The sequence below is a fragment of the Zingiber officinale genome, chromosome 5A, assembly GCF_018446385.1.
Source record: "Zingiber officinale cultivar Zhangliang chromosome 5A, Zo_v1.1, whole genome shotgun sequence".
Classification (NCBI taxonomy): domain Eukaryota; kingdom Viridiplantae; phylum Streptophyta; class Magnoliopsida; order Zingiberales; family Zingiberaceae; genus Zingiber; species Zingiber officinale.
In genome coordinates, this window is record NC_055994.1 from 17,974,592 (window position 1) to 17,992,853 (window position 18,262).

The 18,262-nt window shown below is 37.4% G+C and overlaps 1 long non-coding RNA gene across 1 annotated transcript; it reads left to right on the forward strand.

Moving 5' to 3' along the window:
- Positions 1-13,751: 13,751 nt before the first annotated feature.
- LOC121982662 lies at positions 13,752-14,093 on the forward strand. Its single transcript, XR_006112175.1, has 3 exons — positions 13,752-13,809; positions 13,883-13,985; positions 14,059-14,093. It is a non-coding gene; the product is annotated as an uncharacterized LOC121982662 (long non-coding RNA).
- Positions 14,094-18,262: the final 4,169 nt, after the last annotated feature.

An 18,262-nucleotide genomic window follows, 5' to 3' on the forward strand; every position in this document is an offset into this window, starting at 1 on the left:
CAATCTGAGTCAAAAGTTATGACCTCTCAAATGTACTCGCAAATACATTGTAGTAGCTACTAATCAATAGCTACTACAACATAATTTTCTCTGTTGTAGTAGCTACAATAGCATAGGAAAAACTATGTTGTAGAAACTTCTAGTTAGTAATTGCTATAACAGAGAAAATTATGTTGTAGCAGCTACTAGTTAGTAACTGTTACAATGTATTTGTCGAGTAAACTTTGAGAGGTCATAACTTTTGATTATGGATGAACCATATAATGTACAATATATTAAATCAAAAATCTTTGAATGAGTTTCAATTTGATATATTATGCATCTCATGGTTCAATATAAGTCAACAGTTATGACCACTCAAAGTTCACTCAGCAAACATATTGTAGCAGCTATTAGTACAACATAACTTTCTCTGTTTTAGATGTAAGATATGACAATTTAATAATAAATATTATTGGAGAAATAACTTTATTAAAATTTTTAGGAATTTTTAAAAATTTTTGGAATTTAAATGGAGTCTATATGATATGTTTAAGCAGATGAATCAATTAGGTTTGGATAAAACCTGTTTGGAATAACTATTTAAGTGGGAGTAGATTGAGGAATAAACCTATGGTTTAAAACTAAGGTACAAAAGGGAAAACCTAGGTTTCTCCTCATTTTCACCGATCTTCTCCTCTTTGCCTCAATCCCCTTCTTCTCCCTTCTCCTCTCTACGTCGATGCCCGATGCCAGCCGCCCGACGCTAGCCACCCGACGTCGGTCGCCAGTCGCCCAAGCCCTTTTCTTCCTCAGATTCTCCACTACTGCTCCTTAATGCGAGGCAAGATCAGCGAAGCTACAGTCACAACCATATGCCCTTCTCTGGCCTCAAGCGAAAGCAGCGTTATCTTCCCTGACTCATCATCAGTGCCGATCGCCGGCGAGCATCGTGCTCTTTTACTCACCTGACGCCAACCCTCTTTTTCCCCTTCATTGTTGGCTTAGACCATCAATTCTTTGAGAGGGCATGGACCAACAATGCTCGATGCGACCTTTAATCGATCCTCCTCTCCTGATTGTCGCGAGCCACAATGTCGGCCCATTCCTCACAGCAGGTACGAGATGATGATCCTCCTCTTATCTTCGGATTCCTTGTTGACTCTCTCTTGCGGATCCAAGCAGGGTAGTGGTTGTGGCCACCTGAGGAGTCATTGCTAGTAGATCTTTAGTTTCCTTTCACCATCGCAGGGACTCCTTGCCAGAGTTGTAGCACGGTCACTAACAACAACCCTTAGCCATAGCGGGTATTACAGAAGGCCAGATCCACCCGCTGCACACCTTCACACACTCTCAAACCCTCGGTACTAGTCACAGTGTTCCCTTGCTACCATACTCGAGGTAAACAATCAACCCTAGAAGATGATTTAGTGATTAAACTATTCTTAGGGCTGATTTGGTGTATCTGATTTGGTGGATAGCAACTCCACCTAGCTCTGGCCTCCAACTTCTACAGTAAACTTCTTTGGCCATGGGTCAATAGCTGTGCAATTGGATTTGGGTGAGTATTGCATTAATTCAAGCATCAATATAAATCCAAATTGGGTGTGGAATGTTTAAGGATTAGATAATCTGCTTAAGTTGAGAAGTGATTGGGGTTAATTGAAGATTAAACCTAATCTAATGAGAAGAATGAGATTAGAGAGACCTAAACATTTATTCAAAGTTTAAGAGAAGATCATATTTCATTTATAGCTACCCTAATTAGTTTAGTGAATTTGATTTAGCTATTTAAATTCATATGAAAGTAGCTAAATTGTATATGATGATGCAGGACTCTAATTGAGATGAGCATCACAACATGGGAGTTTCTTGGCACAGACTATACATCGAGGTGGGTACTTCTTACTTTGTTTCTGTAGTACTTTAATCTTAGTGCATGAGTTATGTTTAGATAGGTTGTTGTATTTACCTTGGCTCTACTCATATTATTTCATGAGCTTGACACTTGGTTGCTTGATCTTTGAGATGATCAATTCCATATCTATACAGTCTCTCGTTGGTCATCTATGATATTTAGTAGATATTGGATATCTTATTTATTTACATTTACTATTGTATATACATGTACTAGACAAGCTAGTTATACTGTGGCATAGCTGTTTGCTATATTTGTGGTGATGATTATTCACATATTGCTCATCATAGCATTTCATGCATGCTAGTGACTATATCTTCCTTGTGGTTGAGAGAGTCATCGACCATTACTGCTCATTCGGACGCTCGGGGTAGTGTACTTGGACTGAGTGCAGCTTGTCCTGACATGCCCAACTCACTTCACTCATGGGTAGTATTAGCTGAAGTTGCGAGAAGCAGAGACCCCATTGCTATGTAGCTAGATAACTACTCAGTAAACTGCCCACTTGCACCACTAATGAGTAGTGGTTATTGGTAGTGTGTATAGTTGTCATTGTCCAGACCTCTTGACCATACAGGGGTCATGGTAGCTGAGGGGTATGCTTATGATTGATTATATCCATATGTTTGTTATATGTTTATATATGGTTGAGAAATGTCTGTTGCATGTATTTGACATTGACCTGCTTATTAGTAATTGGATAGGCTATATATATGATGTTTTAGTAGATAGGAGCAATTTTATTGTAGATTCACTCATGTTCTTGCAATTATTAGGTGCTCGGTACATCGTTCAGGTATGGACACTTATTAAGACATTACTATTATGCTTGTTGATTATTCCCTATGAGATTTTATACCTTTGGATCTCTAGATATATATATTATATTCATGCACAATTTGTCCTATACCCACTGAGTTTTTACTACTCATCACCCCTTGAACTATTTTTTTTCGCTAGGGAACAAGTAGAGGATTTATGGAGTCGCCTGAAGATCCTGTCCACTAGTCCCATGTCACATCAAGCGACTTCTTCCTTTATTACTTCCATTTGCATTATTGGTTTTAGACTTGCACATGTATATGTATCTTTTGTATGAAGTTTAGCCTTGTGACTTCCCATAATTGTTTTGATGTTGTTGTGTCAAGTCGGGATGACTCGTAGTTAGTTTTTTTTGTGGTTTTGCATTCTTTATTTTGTGACTTCCGTTGTGTTTTATTTTAGCCATGTGAGCTATTTATCAACTGTGTGATTGTGTTTACTTTCAGCCGTATGAGTTGCTTATAAATTGTGTGGTTATGTTTGCATCTAATAGTGTGGGCTATTGATAGCTTGTGAGTAGTCTTGTAGCATTGTATACATATTTTATTTGTCACTGCTACTGTGGAGGTGTTGTCTAATTTTTTGTTTAAGAACCTTATCCTCAGGGCATGACAATTTATTGGTATCAGAGCCATAGGTTTATGAGACCTATTTTTCGTGTTTTGGTTTTTGTGATTTATTTTTTTGATGTGACTTTTCAAGTTTGGGGACCAAGCAGCGGAAGGACATCTCCAAGCTATAGAAAAATAAGGTATGCTTTAGTGATTATCATACTTATTTGGGTTCATTACCTTATTTAGTTATTTTGGATTGTATAGCTATTTCTATACATGCTTGTTAAGTATCCACTGACTTAGTTTTAGCATGATGATACTTAGAGAGTCAGCCTTATTTGCAGTCGTAGTCGAGGATGACCATGGACATGACAAGTTGACAGTACAGGACTCGAACCTAACATAGAGAACATAGATTCTTCTCTGGCACCAACCGATACCGAGTTGGAAAGTAAGGGTTGAGTCCGTCAACTGGTTATTAGAGGTCAAAGGGATACGATCTTAGCTTTATATATTCATACGCTGTAGTTGTACACACATGTACAAGGAAAATTATAGGTGTTACCATTTCTATATATGTTGATTAGCATATTCCTATGATATGTCGCATTTGTTAAGCTATGGTTGTTGCATATAGCTGATATTAGTGATACATGCTCATTTATTATGTAGGTATATTATTGGGATATGTGGTCATATAACCATCTATCAAACCACTAGTTGTATTAACTCCCGCTACTACCAGTTGGGTGAGAGATAGAGTACGTATACCGCTATCATGGACCGATCAGATATGGTTAGATATCTTTGATAGTACTTAGAGATATGTGACCCGTAATCATGCAAAAAAGGTGGTGTTAGTTGATTAACACCTATGAAATTTAACTATTATTGAGTGGAAATATCAGTTGATCTTCGAGGAGTAGAGCGTCGATTGATAGATATTTCGACCAGCTCTTTAGTGATAGTACTCCTCTACCACTGTGTACATGGCTCATCACCAGAGATTTTTGAACCTCAGGTGAAACAATCACAGTATGATGGGTTACCAGATAATGATTAGTCGACTCAACTAATATTGTTTCTATTAAATAGCTCAATACTTTGACTACATGATCTTTTACTTGAGGTCTTGAAGTCTATATTTTTTGTCGACATTTGTCTAAGGACATTTATGGCATGATTATGAGAGTTATGAATATACTCTTTTAATGGGTAAACTCTCAGTCAAGAGGTTAAGTGACCATTTGGTCATTGGATTGTTCCTTATTAGAGATATTTGAGTATCGGAAGTAATGAGATTTGATATACGTTGTGACATGTATTGGTTAGTCATTTAGTGTGCTATACTCAATGGTGGAGTAGGGGTTGTAACTATGCAACCCTTGGACCAACCATCTTTAGAATTTGTCGAGACTAATGATGAAGAATATTCTATTTCAGCAATATAGGCCAAACAGTTACTATCTATGTCGGAGGATATTTTTGGATAACATTAGTAGAGATTTTATACTCATATCACATGGATTGACTTTATCTCTATCATTTGGAGAGTTGTTGATCATCAATCAGGAAGTCAAGGGATGCCCCTTAGACTTCAGTATTCATACACTTTTGGTAGGATGATGATATATATCTACATCGTGATAGTACCCTAATGATGAGAGTGGGTCATTGGAAAATTAGATTTATAAGCATATGAGGGATTTGTCTCACTAAAAATATATACTATAATAAACTTACCCATAGGAGGTAATCTCTTTGGTAAGTACAACATAGACATGCATGTTGAACCATGGTAGATATATTTAAATTTATTAACAGTGAGTGTTGAATGTTGGATGCCTTCCTTTTCTCTATCATCGTGCGAGAAGCTATCAGGCTTGATTGATGTTGTGGATGATTTAACATTGGTGGATTTTGTGAGATCAGATGTTGTGAGGTGTTATTTCCTGATGATCTATTAGTAGATATTTGACTTAATGATTTATTATTTGATATTATTGTTGATAGTGACATGGGGAGTAGCACGTATGTGATATCTATGGATTTGATAATATGTAGTTGGTGATTAGATTATAAATCTGCTACCAGTGATCTTATAGTTGAATGTGCTAGTTGTACAGATATTATGAGTTCTTGGTAATACCATTTGGATATACCAATACTCTAGTGGTTTTTATGGACTCGATGAATTTGGTATTCTTAGAGTATTTAGATTAGTTGTAATTATCTCCATTGACAATATTATGATATATTCCCAATCTGAGGTGGATCACAAACACCATCTTTGAGTACTTCTAGAGATTTTTCGTCAAGAACATCTCTAAGTGAAGTTCGGTAAATGCACATTTTGACGATCTTTTATAGAATTTATGGGACACATTGTCTCTAGCAGAGGAATATCGGTAGACCCATAGAAAATAGAGGCAGTTACAAGTCAAGAATAGCTTAAAATAGTATAGGAAGTTAGTAGCTTCCTTGGTTTAGCTGGATATTACCATAAATTAGTTGAGGGTTTCTCCAGTATTGTTATGTCGTTGCTCGACTATTTAGGAAGGGTATGGACAGAGGCTTGCAAGATCAATTTCAGGGGTTGAAACGAAGACTAATAACTACACTCATCTTAGTTTTACTTTCTTGTGTAGACGGATTTGTGCTCTACACAGATATATCGTACTAGGGGTTAGGTGCAGTTTTGACGTAGCATGTATGAGTAGTATCATGTGTTTCTTGACAGCTAAAAGATCATGAGAAGAATTATCTGGCTCATAATTTGGAGTAAGTAGTTACTATTTTCCCATTGAAAATGTGGAGACATTATTTATACGGGATTTATTATTTCCATGGGAGATTATGTGTTCTTGAGTCACATCCTGTTCAAGAGGATTTACTCCAAGAAGCACATCGAACTGGTTTTGCATTACATTTAGTTGTTACTCAATGTAGAAGATTTGAAGTGTTCATATTGGTGGAATGACATGAAGAAAGGCATAATGAATTTTGTAACTTGATGTCTAGTATGCTAGTAAGTGAAGGCTAAACATCAAAGACTGGTAGGGTTATTTTTAGTGGATTCAGATACCAGAATGGGAATGAGAGCATGTACTTTGTTGTGGAATTACCCAGGATACGGAGAAGATATGATGCGATTTGGGTAATCGTTGATTGGTTGACTAATTTTCTCGTTTATTATCAATCTATAGAATAAATTCTTTAGATCGATTAGTAGGGTTCATGGTATACCTCTGAGTTTCATATCGAATAGAGATCCGTGATTAGTACGATGATTCTAGTAGAGTTTATAGCAAGCCATGAGTATAGAGCTCTATTTTAGTATAACTTTATACCCCTAGACAGATGACAGTCAGAACACACTATACTAATGTTAGAGGAGCTGTTGATAGTGGGCATTATAAATTTTGGAAGTAGTTAATTTATCCACAGTTGTCCAAGCAGCAATGTGGGGGTAACAGAAGCATGGTGAGCTTATAACCCGCAGAGTTATCACTAACTACATGGATGTGGATCATCATATAGTTTTATAAAGGAACCCATAACCCCTCATGGTTGGAGATTTGTTCATGTTACTAGGATGGAGTAGTATATGAGTATATTACTTAGTTGTTACCCTTATATGAGGATCCCCAAATTTGAGCAGTAAATTTAGTGATCAAATTTTTATAGTGGGGGAGAATGTAAGATACAATAATTTAATAATAAGTATTATTAGAGAAATAGCCTTATGAAAATTTTTAAAATTTTTTCAGGATTTAAACGGAGTCCGTATGACACGTTTAAGGGGATGAATCAATTAGGTTTGGATAAAACTTATTTGGAATAACTATTTAAGTGAGAGTTAATTGAGGAATAAACTTAAGATTTAATTAATTAAACCTAAGGTATAAAGGTATAAAAGGGAAAACCTAGGTTTCTCCTCATTTTCGTCGATTCTTCTCCTCTTTGTCTCGATCCCCTTCTTCTCCCTTCTCTTTGAGTTGACCCCCAACGCCAGCCACCCGACGCCGGCTGCCAGCTACCAGAGCCCTTTTCTTCCTCAGATTCTGTTGGTGCAATTGACCTCCAAGGTTTTAATGTCCGACAAATATGTTTAAATAAGTTTAATGGAGGTTGATCATGGGAAGTCCTAATCGTGGCTAGGCAAGGGTGGGAAGTCAACCGAGTGACTAGTACTAACTGCGGTTAGGCAAGGGAAGTCCTAGTTGCAGGTTAGGCAAGGGAAATTTCGATAGATCATGGAAGCCAGGTGGATTCGATAGGTCTGGAGGACTGGATCCCTGGGTAACCGAATACTGAGTCTTAGTAAGTGAAGCTAGGTGGAGAAAACCCTAGGGTTGGTAACCTTAGGTTCTGGTGAGTGAAGCTAGATCGTGAAAATCCTAGAGGGAGATAACCTTAGGTAGCGAGAAGTCTTGGAGGAGTGAACTCCAAGCATGGTTAATCGGATGATTTTCGATCGATCGCACGCGGTCAATCGGACCAGCGGATCTCGGTAAATCTAAGTTTAGGTTTATCATAGTATTCTGTATTACTATTATTGCTATTGGTTAATGTAGTATTGCAGGAAAAGTCTTAGTGGATCAGGCGATCAGACATTGAGCAAGCAAAGTCCAAACAGATATGGAGGATCAACGTTTGATGGGTAGGTTGAGGTAAGTAATTGGAGGAGTGACAGTGAGGTCGTATTCCTGAAAGGAATAACCTAAGATCGCTGATCCAACTGAAGAAACTAGGAAGTTTTCTAAGTTGAGATCAAGACAGTTGAGCTTTCTATTATTATTACTCATGTATTAGATATATTATTACTTTGTTAATATCTATTTTGCAGGATTATTATCTAATATTGTTTTGCAGGTTCGACTTGATCGGTCGACCATACCCGATGATCGATCGACTGAACAAGGCCAATTTAGAGTAGATATCAGTTCAGACCAAAACAGAGCATGGTCCGATCAAAGATTGATCGGTCGACCGAACCAAAGGATCGATCGACCGAACCCTGATGACTCAGCACAGTTCTGATCGACAGAAGCAAAGAAGGAAGAGCAACTGATTGGTCGACCGAACCAGGGATCGGTCAACCTAACAATCATCACTTAATGGCGCATTAATTCCAGATCTTGGCAAACAGGGACGAATCTCTATTCGGTCGACCCAACAAGGGGATTGGTCGACCGAATACTTAATTGTTATTAAATGTCGAAGATCAAATCAACATCATATCTCAGCGAAGATGGAAGGGAACTAGTTTGGTCGATCAAACCCAAGGATCGGTCGATCGAACATCGACGACTCTTATAAAAGTGAGCTCGAGGTTTGAGGCTGAGTAACGAAATCTAATTGGTTTGAAGTTCATCTCTTCGCAAGCTACTGTCCGTGCTACAGCTACTTTTCACACGCAAGCTATTGCTCCCAGAAGTGTCGACAAGCTGCATACTCATTCTTAAGTTGGTATAATTTTACTAGCTTGTAATTGTACTTCTTTATTAGTAAGATAGTAGGCTGTTACTATCTTACTCATTTGTATGCATTGCTTCTTTCCGAGGTTTTTGGAAAGAAAAGTTTTAGTGGATTGTCCATCGGTACGATCAAGGATTATGAGCCTTGGAGTAGGAGTCGACCTAGGATTCGAACCAAGTAACCAATCGAGTCTTTTACTTTCCGCTGTATATTCTGATTGTCTTTAAAACATGGAAAGAAAAGTTTTTAAAAGTGCGATATTCACACCCCTCTCTATCGCACTCTTTCGATCCTACAGATTCTCCACTGCTGCTCCTTAATGCGAGGCAAGATCAGTGAAGCTATAGTAGTAGCTGTCGGCCCTTCTCTAGTCTTAAGCAAGAGCACCATTCTCTTCCCCAACTCATAGCCGGTGCCTATCGCTGGTGAGCATTGTGGTCTTTGTTGGGACCTTGATGCCTGGCTAGAGGAGGGTGAATAGCTGATCACCCACTTGGATCATTTCCTACAACTTGTTAGTACACAACAGAAATACAAACAACACTAATAAGAAGAAAGCTAATCTACAAGACAATGAACAAGAGGAAAACACACAAACCTAACACGTTTTTGTAACGTAGTTCGGAGATAACTTACTCATACTTCACGGCTTGTCCGTAAGGTGGACAATCTAGATTTATCGGTGGATGATACCCCAGGAAACCTGTAATGCCCCGCCCCTCTTGCTAAGGCCACGGGGGTTACTTTACCATACTTACTTACTTATTACAGTGGAAGTCTTATTCGTAACATTTTATAACCTTTTCATGACTTTAAAATTCACCATGACTAATCATCTAATCACATAAACCACATAGCATACTTAATATTGTTTTCGAGTCATGATACTCAACACAAAGTAAAATGTTATAAAGTTATAAAGTAAATGACATAAAACTAGGCATAATTCTTATTTAGTGGAAGCAGGTATTTTCTTTATCCTTAGCCAGATCACTGCCACACATGTCCTTCTAGCCCCTCCTGCTGCTCCCCTAGTTCATCCATCCCTTGCCCTTATCTGTAGTACAAGAAAGTAAGTAGTGAGCACTCATGGCTCAGTAAGTTCCTTTCCTACTCACAAAAACCGTATAGCATATTAAAACACAAGTCATATCACATGTAGATAATTTCTTCATATCATGTAGCATATCATGGCATAATCACAACATAATCATCATACATGTCATAAGCATCATCATAAACATCATGGCATAAACATAAGGTATCATGGCATAGCATAAAATGATCATCAAATGCACCTTGACATATCATAACGTTATCATAAATATCATGGCATAATCATAAGGTATATGCAAGGTGTATTCTTAAACATGCATCATGAAAACATATGCAACATGTCTTTTGAAAACTATTAACATACATACTTAAACATAATCTCAACATAAGAGGGGATCCCGGCTTGTACCACGTACATAAATGCGCGCGTCCTAGTAGGTCCACTACAAGAAAAACGTCATTCAACAACACTCAAACGACAACGGTTTTATACCAAACCGTTGTCTTTTTGCCTTTTAACAACGGTTTTAACAAAAACTGTTGTCTTTTAGTAATTTTTTTTGCCTATGACAACGGTTTTTAAAAACCGTTGTCAATTTATGTTTTTTTGAGGATACGACAATGGTTTTTAAAGGGAACGACAACAGTTTTTTAAAACTGTTGTCTATGTGTACTTTTTTGGGATTACGACAACAGTTTTTAAAAACCGTTGTCTATTAAGTGTTGTTGAATGCGATTGTTTTTTCTTTCGCCACTTTTTCTCCTTCGTCATTTGTCTGTTTTACTCTTTGTTTTTTTTCTGTCTCTTTCCCAAAACCCTACTCTTAGCCGCCTCCTCCTCACCGCCCTCTTCGTCGCCTCCCTCCTCACCACCCTCTTCGTCGCCTCCCTCCTCACCGCCCTCCTCGCCGCCTCCCTCTTCGCCGCCTCCCTCCTCACCACCCTCTTCGCTGCCTCCTTCCTCACCGCCCTCTTCGTCGCCTCAACTTTCGGCCTCGCCACCTCCTCCTCGCGGCCTCTACTTTCAGCCATCTTCACCGCCTCCTCCTCGTCGCCTCGACTTTCAGCCAGTTCCAACACAAGAAGGAAGAAGAAGGAAGGAGGAGGAGGAAGATGGAAATCCCTCTCCTGATTGTCTCACTGATCTTTCTCTGCTTCTTTTCCTCTGCTCTCTCATCTTCTGTGGTCACCTATTTACCTGGATTCCAAGGCCCCCTTCCCTTCTACTTAGAGACAGGGTCCGGATGTTGTTTTCCCCCAACCTTAACTTTGCTCTGACCCCCATGAACCTCTGCTCTCGTTGGTGTAGGTACGTGGAGGTGGACCAGGACCACGGCGGTGAGTTTTTCTACTACTTCATCGAGTCGGAGAACAATCCGGCAGAGGACCCCTGCTCCTCTGGCTGACCGGGGGGCGGAGCCACATTCAACCTTATCCGGGTTGTAGCCCGAGGTCCATTTGGTCAAAACTTTATTAGCTCTTTTAAATCGTAGCCCAGGGTCCATTATTTTTTAATACTTAGCCCGGGGACTGAAAGAGCTATCCCTAAATCTCCCATATCTATCATCCCTGACGGGGCTTGAACGCCGAACATCAAGTTTTGGAGCTACCCACCTCTAGTCACAGCCTTCGGAAGATCTCTTTTTCCTCGTCCTCCTCCAGTCCTCCTGCGGATCGACTTCACCAGATTAATTCTCCGAGCTAGGGCAACGGCTTACGGTCCAACTCTTGATTTGGCTTCCGATCTTCAGAAGTTAAGGATTGTTGTTCTACAGAGTGCCCTCCTTTCTGGACTTAGGATATTGTATCCAGTTAAGCACACATTTTGGTTTGACATTTTCAAGGTAGCTCTTTTTGTTCTTTGATCTGTTTATTGTATTTACATCTGGTGCCCTACTGTCTATTTTATCAACAAAATAAATAGCTTGGCTTTCTACATATATCTGCAAGTTATATCGTCTAGATATTGTTTAGGTTCTCATTAGCCTTTTCTATACAATAAATTGGATTGAAGAAATTTTAGTCCGTGAGTTTTTGATCAACTTAATGGCCTACATGCTGAATGCCTAAATGTCACAATAAATCAATTTAGCTTTTGAGCCACAACAAGATAAAAGCAAACAATTAAGAGGGAAACAAATCACTTGTAATTCAGGAGGATTTGCAAGTCTTCATGATACCACTTAATAAGAATATTGTCAAACTTATTTAATTAAATGCATTGGTTTGGAGAAAGCAGCAACACATATGCAATTAATGTGTAGCAGAAATTTAGATTTAATGTTGTAATAGATTTTCAGTTAGTAGAGTTAAACTCTAGATTCAGTAATAAGATAGTAGAACTTTTTATACTTAGTTCTACTTTGGATCTAAAAGATAATTTTAAAAGGTTCGACATTGATAAGATTTGTATTCTCATTGAGAAGTATTATATTGAGGACTTCACTATCCAGGAAATGCATAATTTGTGACTCTTAGCTGCAAATAAGATTTTGCCATGATATCATGATTAATGTAATTTTTAAATTAAGATGAATTTATTAATTTTTTCCCTAATGCCTAGTATGAATTTTGTAGTAAGATCATCATAAATATTTGATGATGCTTGTGTAAGTTTCTGGTTTCAAGATAATTCACTCACTCATTATCAACTTTAGTTATTTAAGATGTTCTCTTTGCATGAGTAAGACTTCTCAAACTATCTTACTATGCATTCAAGTAAATTTGTATAATTTTTCTATGTTGCTAATGTAAAATCATGTTCCATACTCTTGATTATGAGTATTTTTTATGCATTTCTTTGGTATGTTGTAGTTTTTTTGTTGTAAGAGAGTATGCGAGAGAAATCCTTTCTTTGAGATGGAGATCTTGGATGACAAGTTATTACATGCAACACTATTTTAATAACCAGACATTCTACAAGATCCAATCTCAATAAATTATTTATAATTCAAACCAACAAATTGTAGCTGATCTAAGTTCTTTTACTGGGACTGCTCTTTCATTTTCTTTGACTCCGTTCAATGCAACCATTGACCTCATATCATTCAACAACATTCTATATGGAATTTATCCACCATTATTTGGTGTACTTATTGTTTACTCTCTTGGCAGTACAACTTTTAAGTGTTCTTGGTAAGGTAATTAAATTTTCTCGGTTGCTTCCTATGTTTGCTTTGACACTTTGCACTTTTATTGTATACACTATGTTCTCCTAACACACTGCCATTTCTACTTAGGGCATAGTCACTTTGAATTTCATACAAGAGAAGAAAGAAGCAGATTTCCAATATGGACTCATGAGAGTTCGTGAAAATGCTGAGTCAATTGCCTTTTATGGAGGTGAGGAAAATGAAATATGATTTCTACTGCAACGTTTTAAAAGTGCTTTTGAGATTTAACTATAGGTTTCTCTATGCTTCTCGTGTATAGGTTTCTCTATATATTAATAGAAACTCCAAGTTTGTTTATGTCAAGAGTATTAGAGAATTATTAGAGGTCATTCTGCTAGGTGTCTCAATGTTAAAGGCTTCAGCTCTTATTGTTATTTTTGATTAAATTTTTCTAGCCCGGGTTGAATTAAATTCCTGGCTCCGCCATTGTGACCGGCGGGCCCAGGTGCTCTGCCTTCAGCGGATTAGTCTTCGAAATCGGTGGGTGAAATTTCCATGTTTGCTATGATTAGCTACTCTCGTTTCATAGTAGAAATCCATTCGCAGGCCCCTGAAATTTGTGACAGCCGAGTACAACGGGAGCTTGCCAAGCTTGGTCTACCATCCTTATTCCTGGACCAAGGTAACTTCTTCTTCTTGATCAGTAATTGAGGAAGCAATATGATACATGCTTTTGTCCTATCTGCGTAAAACATTCGTGCAGGTAGCCAACATTATCTTTGTAGATTCCCCGTTGGGTTCTGGATTCTTATACTCAAGAAAATATGAAGGGTATGATGCCAACGATACTATTTGGTCAGAACAGGCTTCTAAGTTTCTTTTACAGGTGGGAAAGATCATATATATTCCTGATGTAATTACTGTAAGTGCCTTAAAGATGTAATATTTCACTTTTGCAGTGGCTTGTTGAGCACCCACAGTTCATCTCCAATCCCCTCTACATTGCTGGGGATTCATATGCTGGAAAAATTGTACCTATGGTGGCCAAAAGAATATTGGATGGTAACTCTACTTTTAATGTAAACTATTGATGAGGGTGTTAATTTACATGCCATTTTCATTTACTGTAATTCAGGTATTGATGAAGGGAAAGAACCATTACTTAACCTCCAGGTAAATTGCTTGAATTGATGGGCATGGGTTACTTGATTGGCAATCCATCCACGGGTGGAAAAGTCGATACCAATTCTAAAATACCTTATGCTCACAGCATGAGAATCATATCAGATGACTTCTTTGGGGTAATCTTAGTAGATCAACTAGGACGAATTTCTCAAAATGATCTTAAATAATTAGAAGTTATTTAGTTATTATTTTTTTCCAATTAATTATATTTTGTTCTTTAAGATCATATAATTTATGTGTGTTCACAGTTCACAAAAGCGGAGTACTCTCAAGAAGAAATTGATGAAGTGCGCTCTGAGATAGCAGAATGCATACAAGATCATATTTATGAATAGGTATATACATGAGTTCATCTTATTGCATTTGACAATAATAATATTCAGTTAAATTGAATACATGATGCTTATACTTGATTGCACTTGATTTGGAGATATCTGTCTCTGAGTCCATTTACCAAATCCAATCGGCATGACTAAACTGCACACATGAGTTCACAAAACTGCACAGGACGTTACAGATGAGAAACGTAGCAGAAGAGCAGATTAGATGACGTTTAGGTGAAGATCATATTAATTTCTGGTTTGATACATGGTTAGATGCAGGTCCTTTGTTAAATCCCTCAGCCTCATCATTAAATCTTGGGCTTTTATGTTCTTTACTAGTTCTATCTATGTGATTTCCATGATCTAATTAGCGGTATCCTCTATGATGTTGTCGGAAGTTTGGATTGCTCTTTTCTACTCTCTATTCTGTGTAAAAACTAAATAAACCATCTCTATGCTTTTGCATGATTGTCGGAGAATTTTATTCGAATATGAATTGGGGAAAATGCTAATATAGTTAGGAATTTTGATTCCTGCTAGAAGTTAGGTCGTTTACTGAGTCTATTTGAGTATCAACAGAGTAGATCCTTATGATAATTGTGGGTTGATCAATTTGCTTGCTCTGTGAATTTAAATTAGTAAAGCTTGTTTGTTTAATTCTCTGTGTGCTGCTTTGTTGCTTCAGCCCTTGTTTGTATTTGTGATTTTGTATGCTCCGGAAATAAGTCGGAACTTGATTTTTCATGTCTAATTTAGCTATATTCTATAATGCTTTTTTGATGCTCGATGATAGAACCAGAATCTGGTTCTTGCTCTAAGTCATTGCTTGCTCTGTGAATTTAGCTAGATTCTATATGCTTCAAATTGGATAGAATTTTTTTTGGTATATGTAAAGTTGATAGGTTTGGTTTACCATACTTAAGAGTTACTTGTAAAGCCATATAGCTGGTCTTTTAAGACATACTACTCTGAGTTTTTGTAAAACTGTAATAAGGTCAGGTGTGAAATTTCCAAGAGATCCATTTTTTATGCCATTTACTCCTGGGAAATGAATTAACTTGCAATCATATGCTGCAGTTTCTGTGAAAGGAGAAGAAAAGAGAAGCTAGGAGGGAGGAGATACCAGAAAAGGCTGCAGTTTAGAAGATGCACAGGCTGTTTAGAAGATGCACAGGTAGAGAAGACGTGCTCCAACAAAACATGATATTTTGGACTATATGTGTGATATATATAAACTTTTGGCTGTGTAAACTTTTGTGATGTTTGAATGTTGATGTTTGGTACTTTAATGATATTTGGATGATGATGTTTGGTACTTTAATGATATTTGCATTGTAAATATTTATTATGTAGGTTTTTTATCAATGAAATTTGCACTGGATGTTTTTTATAAACCATTGAGTAGGAAAAGATTAATAAGTTTTTTATTTATTATCAAAATGTTATATATTGTACCCAAAGACATCAGTTTAAATATGTCAAACTATTGTCAATGGCGTTAAAAGACAATAATGACAAACTGATGTTATTTAACATCGTTGCCTAAAAAGACAACGGTTTTTAACCGTTGTCAAACTGATGTCATTGGCTAAAAAGACAACGCTTTTTAGCCGTTGTCGTAGACAGTTCAAAACTGGTGTTGAAGAGCCTAGGCATACGCTCAAAGACAACGGTGAAAAACTGTTGTCTTTGTAGGAAAAGACAACAGTTTTTCACCGTTGTTAAAATGTTGTCTTTGCCTTCAAAGACAACGGTTAAAAACTGTTGTCGTTTGCCACCCCTTTTAACAACACAGCCTTTAACAACAGTTAAAAATGACCTACGACAACGGTGAAAAACCGTTGTTGTATGTCTTTTTTCTTGTAGTGACGTCCAAGGTAGCAAGTCTTGAACCCTACAAGGCATACATATACTAGGCCCGTTTCTTACTCCATCGACCTAGGGGCACTTAGGAGCCGATCCCTAACGAGGCCGTTTATTATCCATCGACCCCGGGGCGCTTATGGAGCCCACCCTTGGTACAAGCCTTAAAAGTAAAATAGCGTGTCATATCTACATAGTCCATATCACTCATGTCATATTCATGTCATGAAGAGTGCTCTTGATCCCACTTATAGGGAAGCAACTCTTTAGGCATAGCTTAAAACATGTATAATTGAGCACACAACATATCATGAACTTGAGCACACAACATATCATGATCACATGCATAATTAAGCACACAACCTATCATGAATTTGAGCACATAGCATATCATGAATTTGAGCACATAGCATATCATGAGTTTAGGCACATAGCATATCATGAATTTGAGCACATAGCATATCATGAGTTTAAGCACATAGCATATCATGAATTTGAGCACACAGCATATCATAAAGTTAAGCACATAGCATATCATGAAATTGAGCACACAGCATATCATGAAATTAAGCTCATAGCATATCATGAATATGACCTAACATAACAAATAAACATCACAGCATGTCATACTCTTATCATATCATAAAGCATTGCATGTGAAGTTCATGGAAAGAACATAATTAGGTCTCTAACCTTAGTAACAAGTGGTGGCCGAAACATGTAGAGATGGCTTAGGTTAGCAAGCAACAAAAGAGCATGTGAACCCTAAACATTTAACATTTCTTAGAACATAAGGAACATCTTAAGCATGTTTGGTATAGGTTCCAAGCTTTCTAGGTTCTTTTTCATATCATGGCCGAAACCCATTAAGCCTCATTTTTGGGTTATAAGCAACATACAAGCATGAAAACCCCTAACAATGGCCACATCATATTTCATAAGAACAACTTGAGCATGTTTGATTTTGGTTCCAAGTTCTCTAAGCCTTTAACCCTAACATGGCCGAAACCCTAGCAACCTGTTTCTAGGTTACAAGTAACATGAAAAGGTTGAACTTCATACCAATATCTCAGTACATATCATGAGAAGCACCATAAGTACTCTTAGTCCAAGTTTCGAGCTTCTCAAGCCCTTTAACCTAATGTGGCCGAACCTTGTTAAGCATGGGGATTAGGTTTCTAGTGGCATAAGAGCATGAAGACCATAAGAACTTTCTTAGTATTCATTACAAGGAATAACATGGACCACTTAGTTTAGAATTTAAGCATCCTAGGTCTTAAAAGCAAGTGTGGCCGAGAGTTATAGAGCAAGAATTCAAGTTTCTATGCAACAAGCAACATAAGAACATCAATTTATTTCATATCTTTTCATCAAGAAGGTCATGAGTATCTTAGACTTGATTTAAACTTTCCTAGGGCTCAAGCCTCAACATGGCCGAATCATCATATGCATAAAAATATAGTTCAACTTAACATAAGATCATGACATAACATATTAGCTTCATATCTTGTCTAATGAGAATCATAGCATGCTTAGGTTTGGGTTTTGAGCCCTTCTAGGCCCTCAACTCTATCATGGCCGAATGTTCATGAAGATGAAAATCAAGTTCAAATCAACATACAAGTGGAAAGAAAACATTAATAACACCTTTTACCCTAAGGTACATATCATAAGGACAAGAGAGCATGCTTGATTTAGGTTTAAAGCTCTCCTAGTTCTTTTTTTCTTGCTTGGCCAAAAATCTAAGTTCATAAACTTATGTTCTAACCAAACATTCTAGCATGAAAATATTAGTTTAGTCCCCTTACCATAAGATACATATCATAACAACCATCATGAACATACCTAGTTGGTTTTTCAAAGTTCTTTAAACCTTTCTTTTTGCTTTGGCCGAAACCCTCTTGAAACAAACATAGGTTTTTAAGCAATATATTTACATGACAATCATTTAGCTATTGTACCACAGGT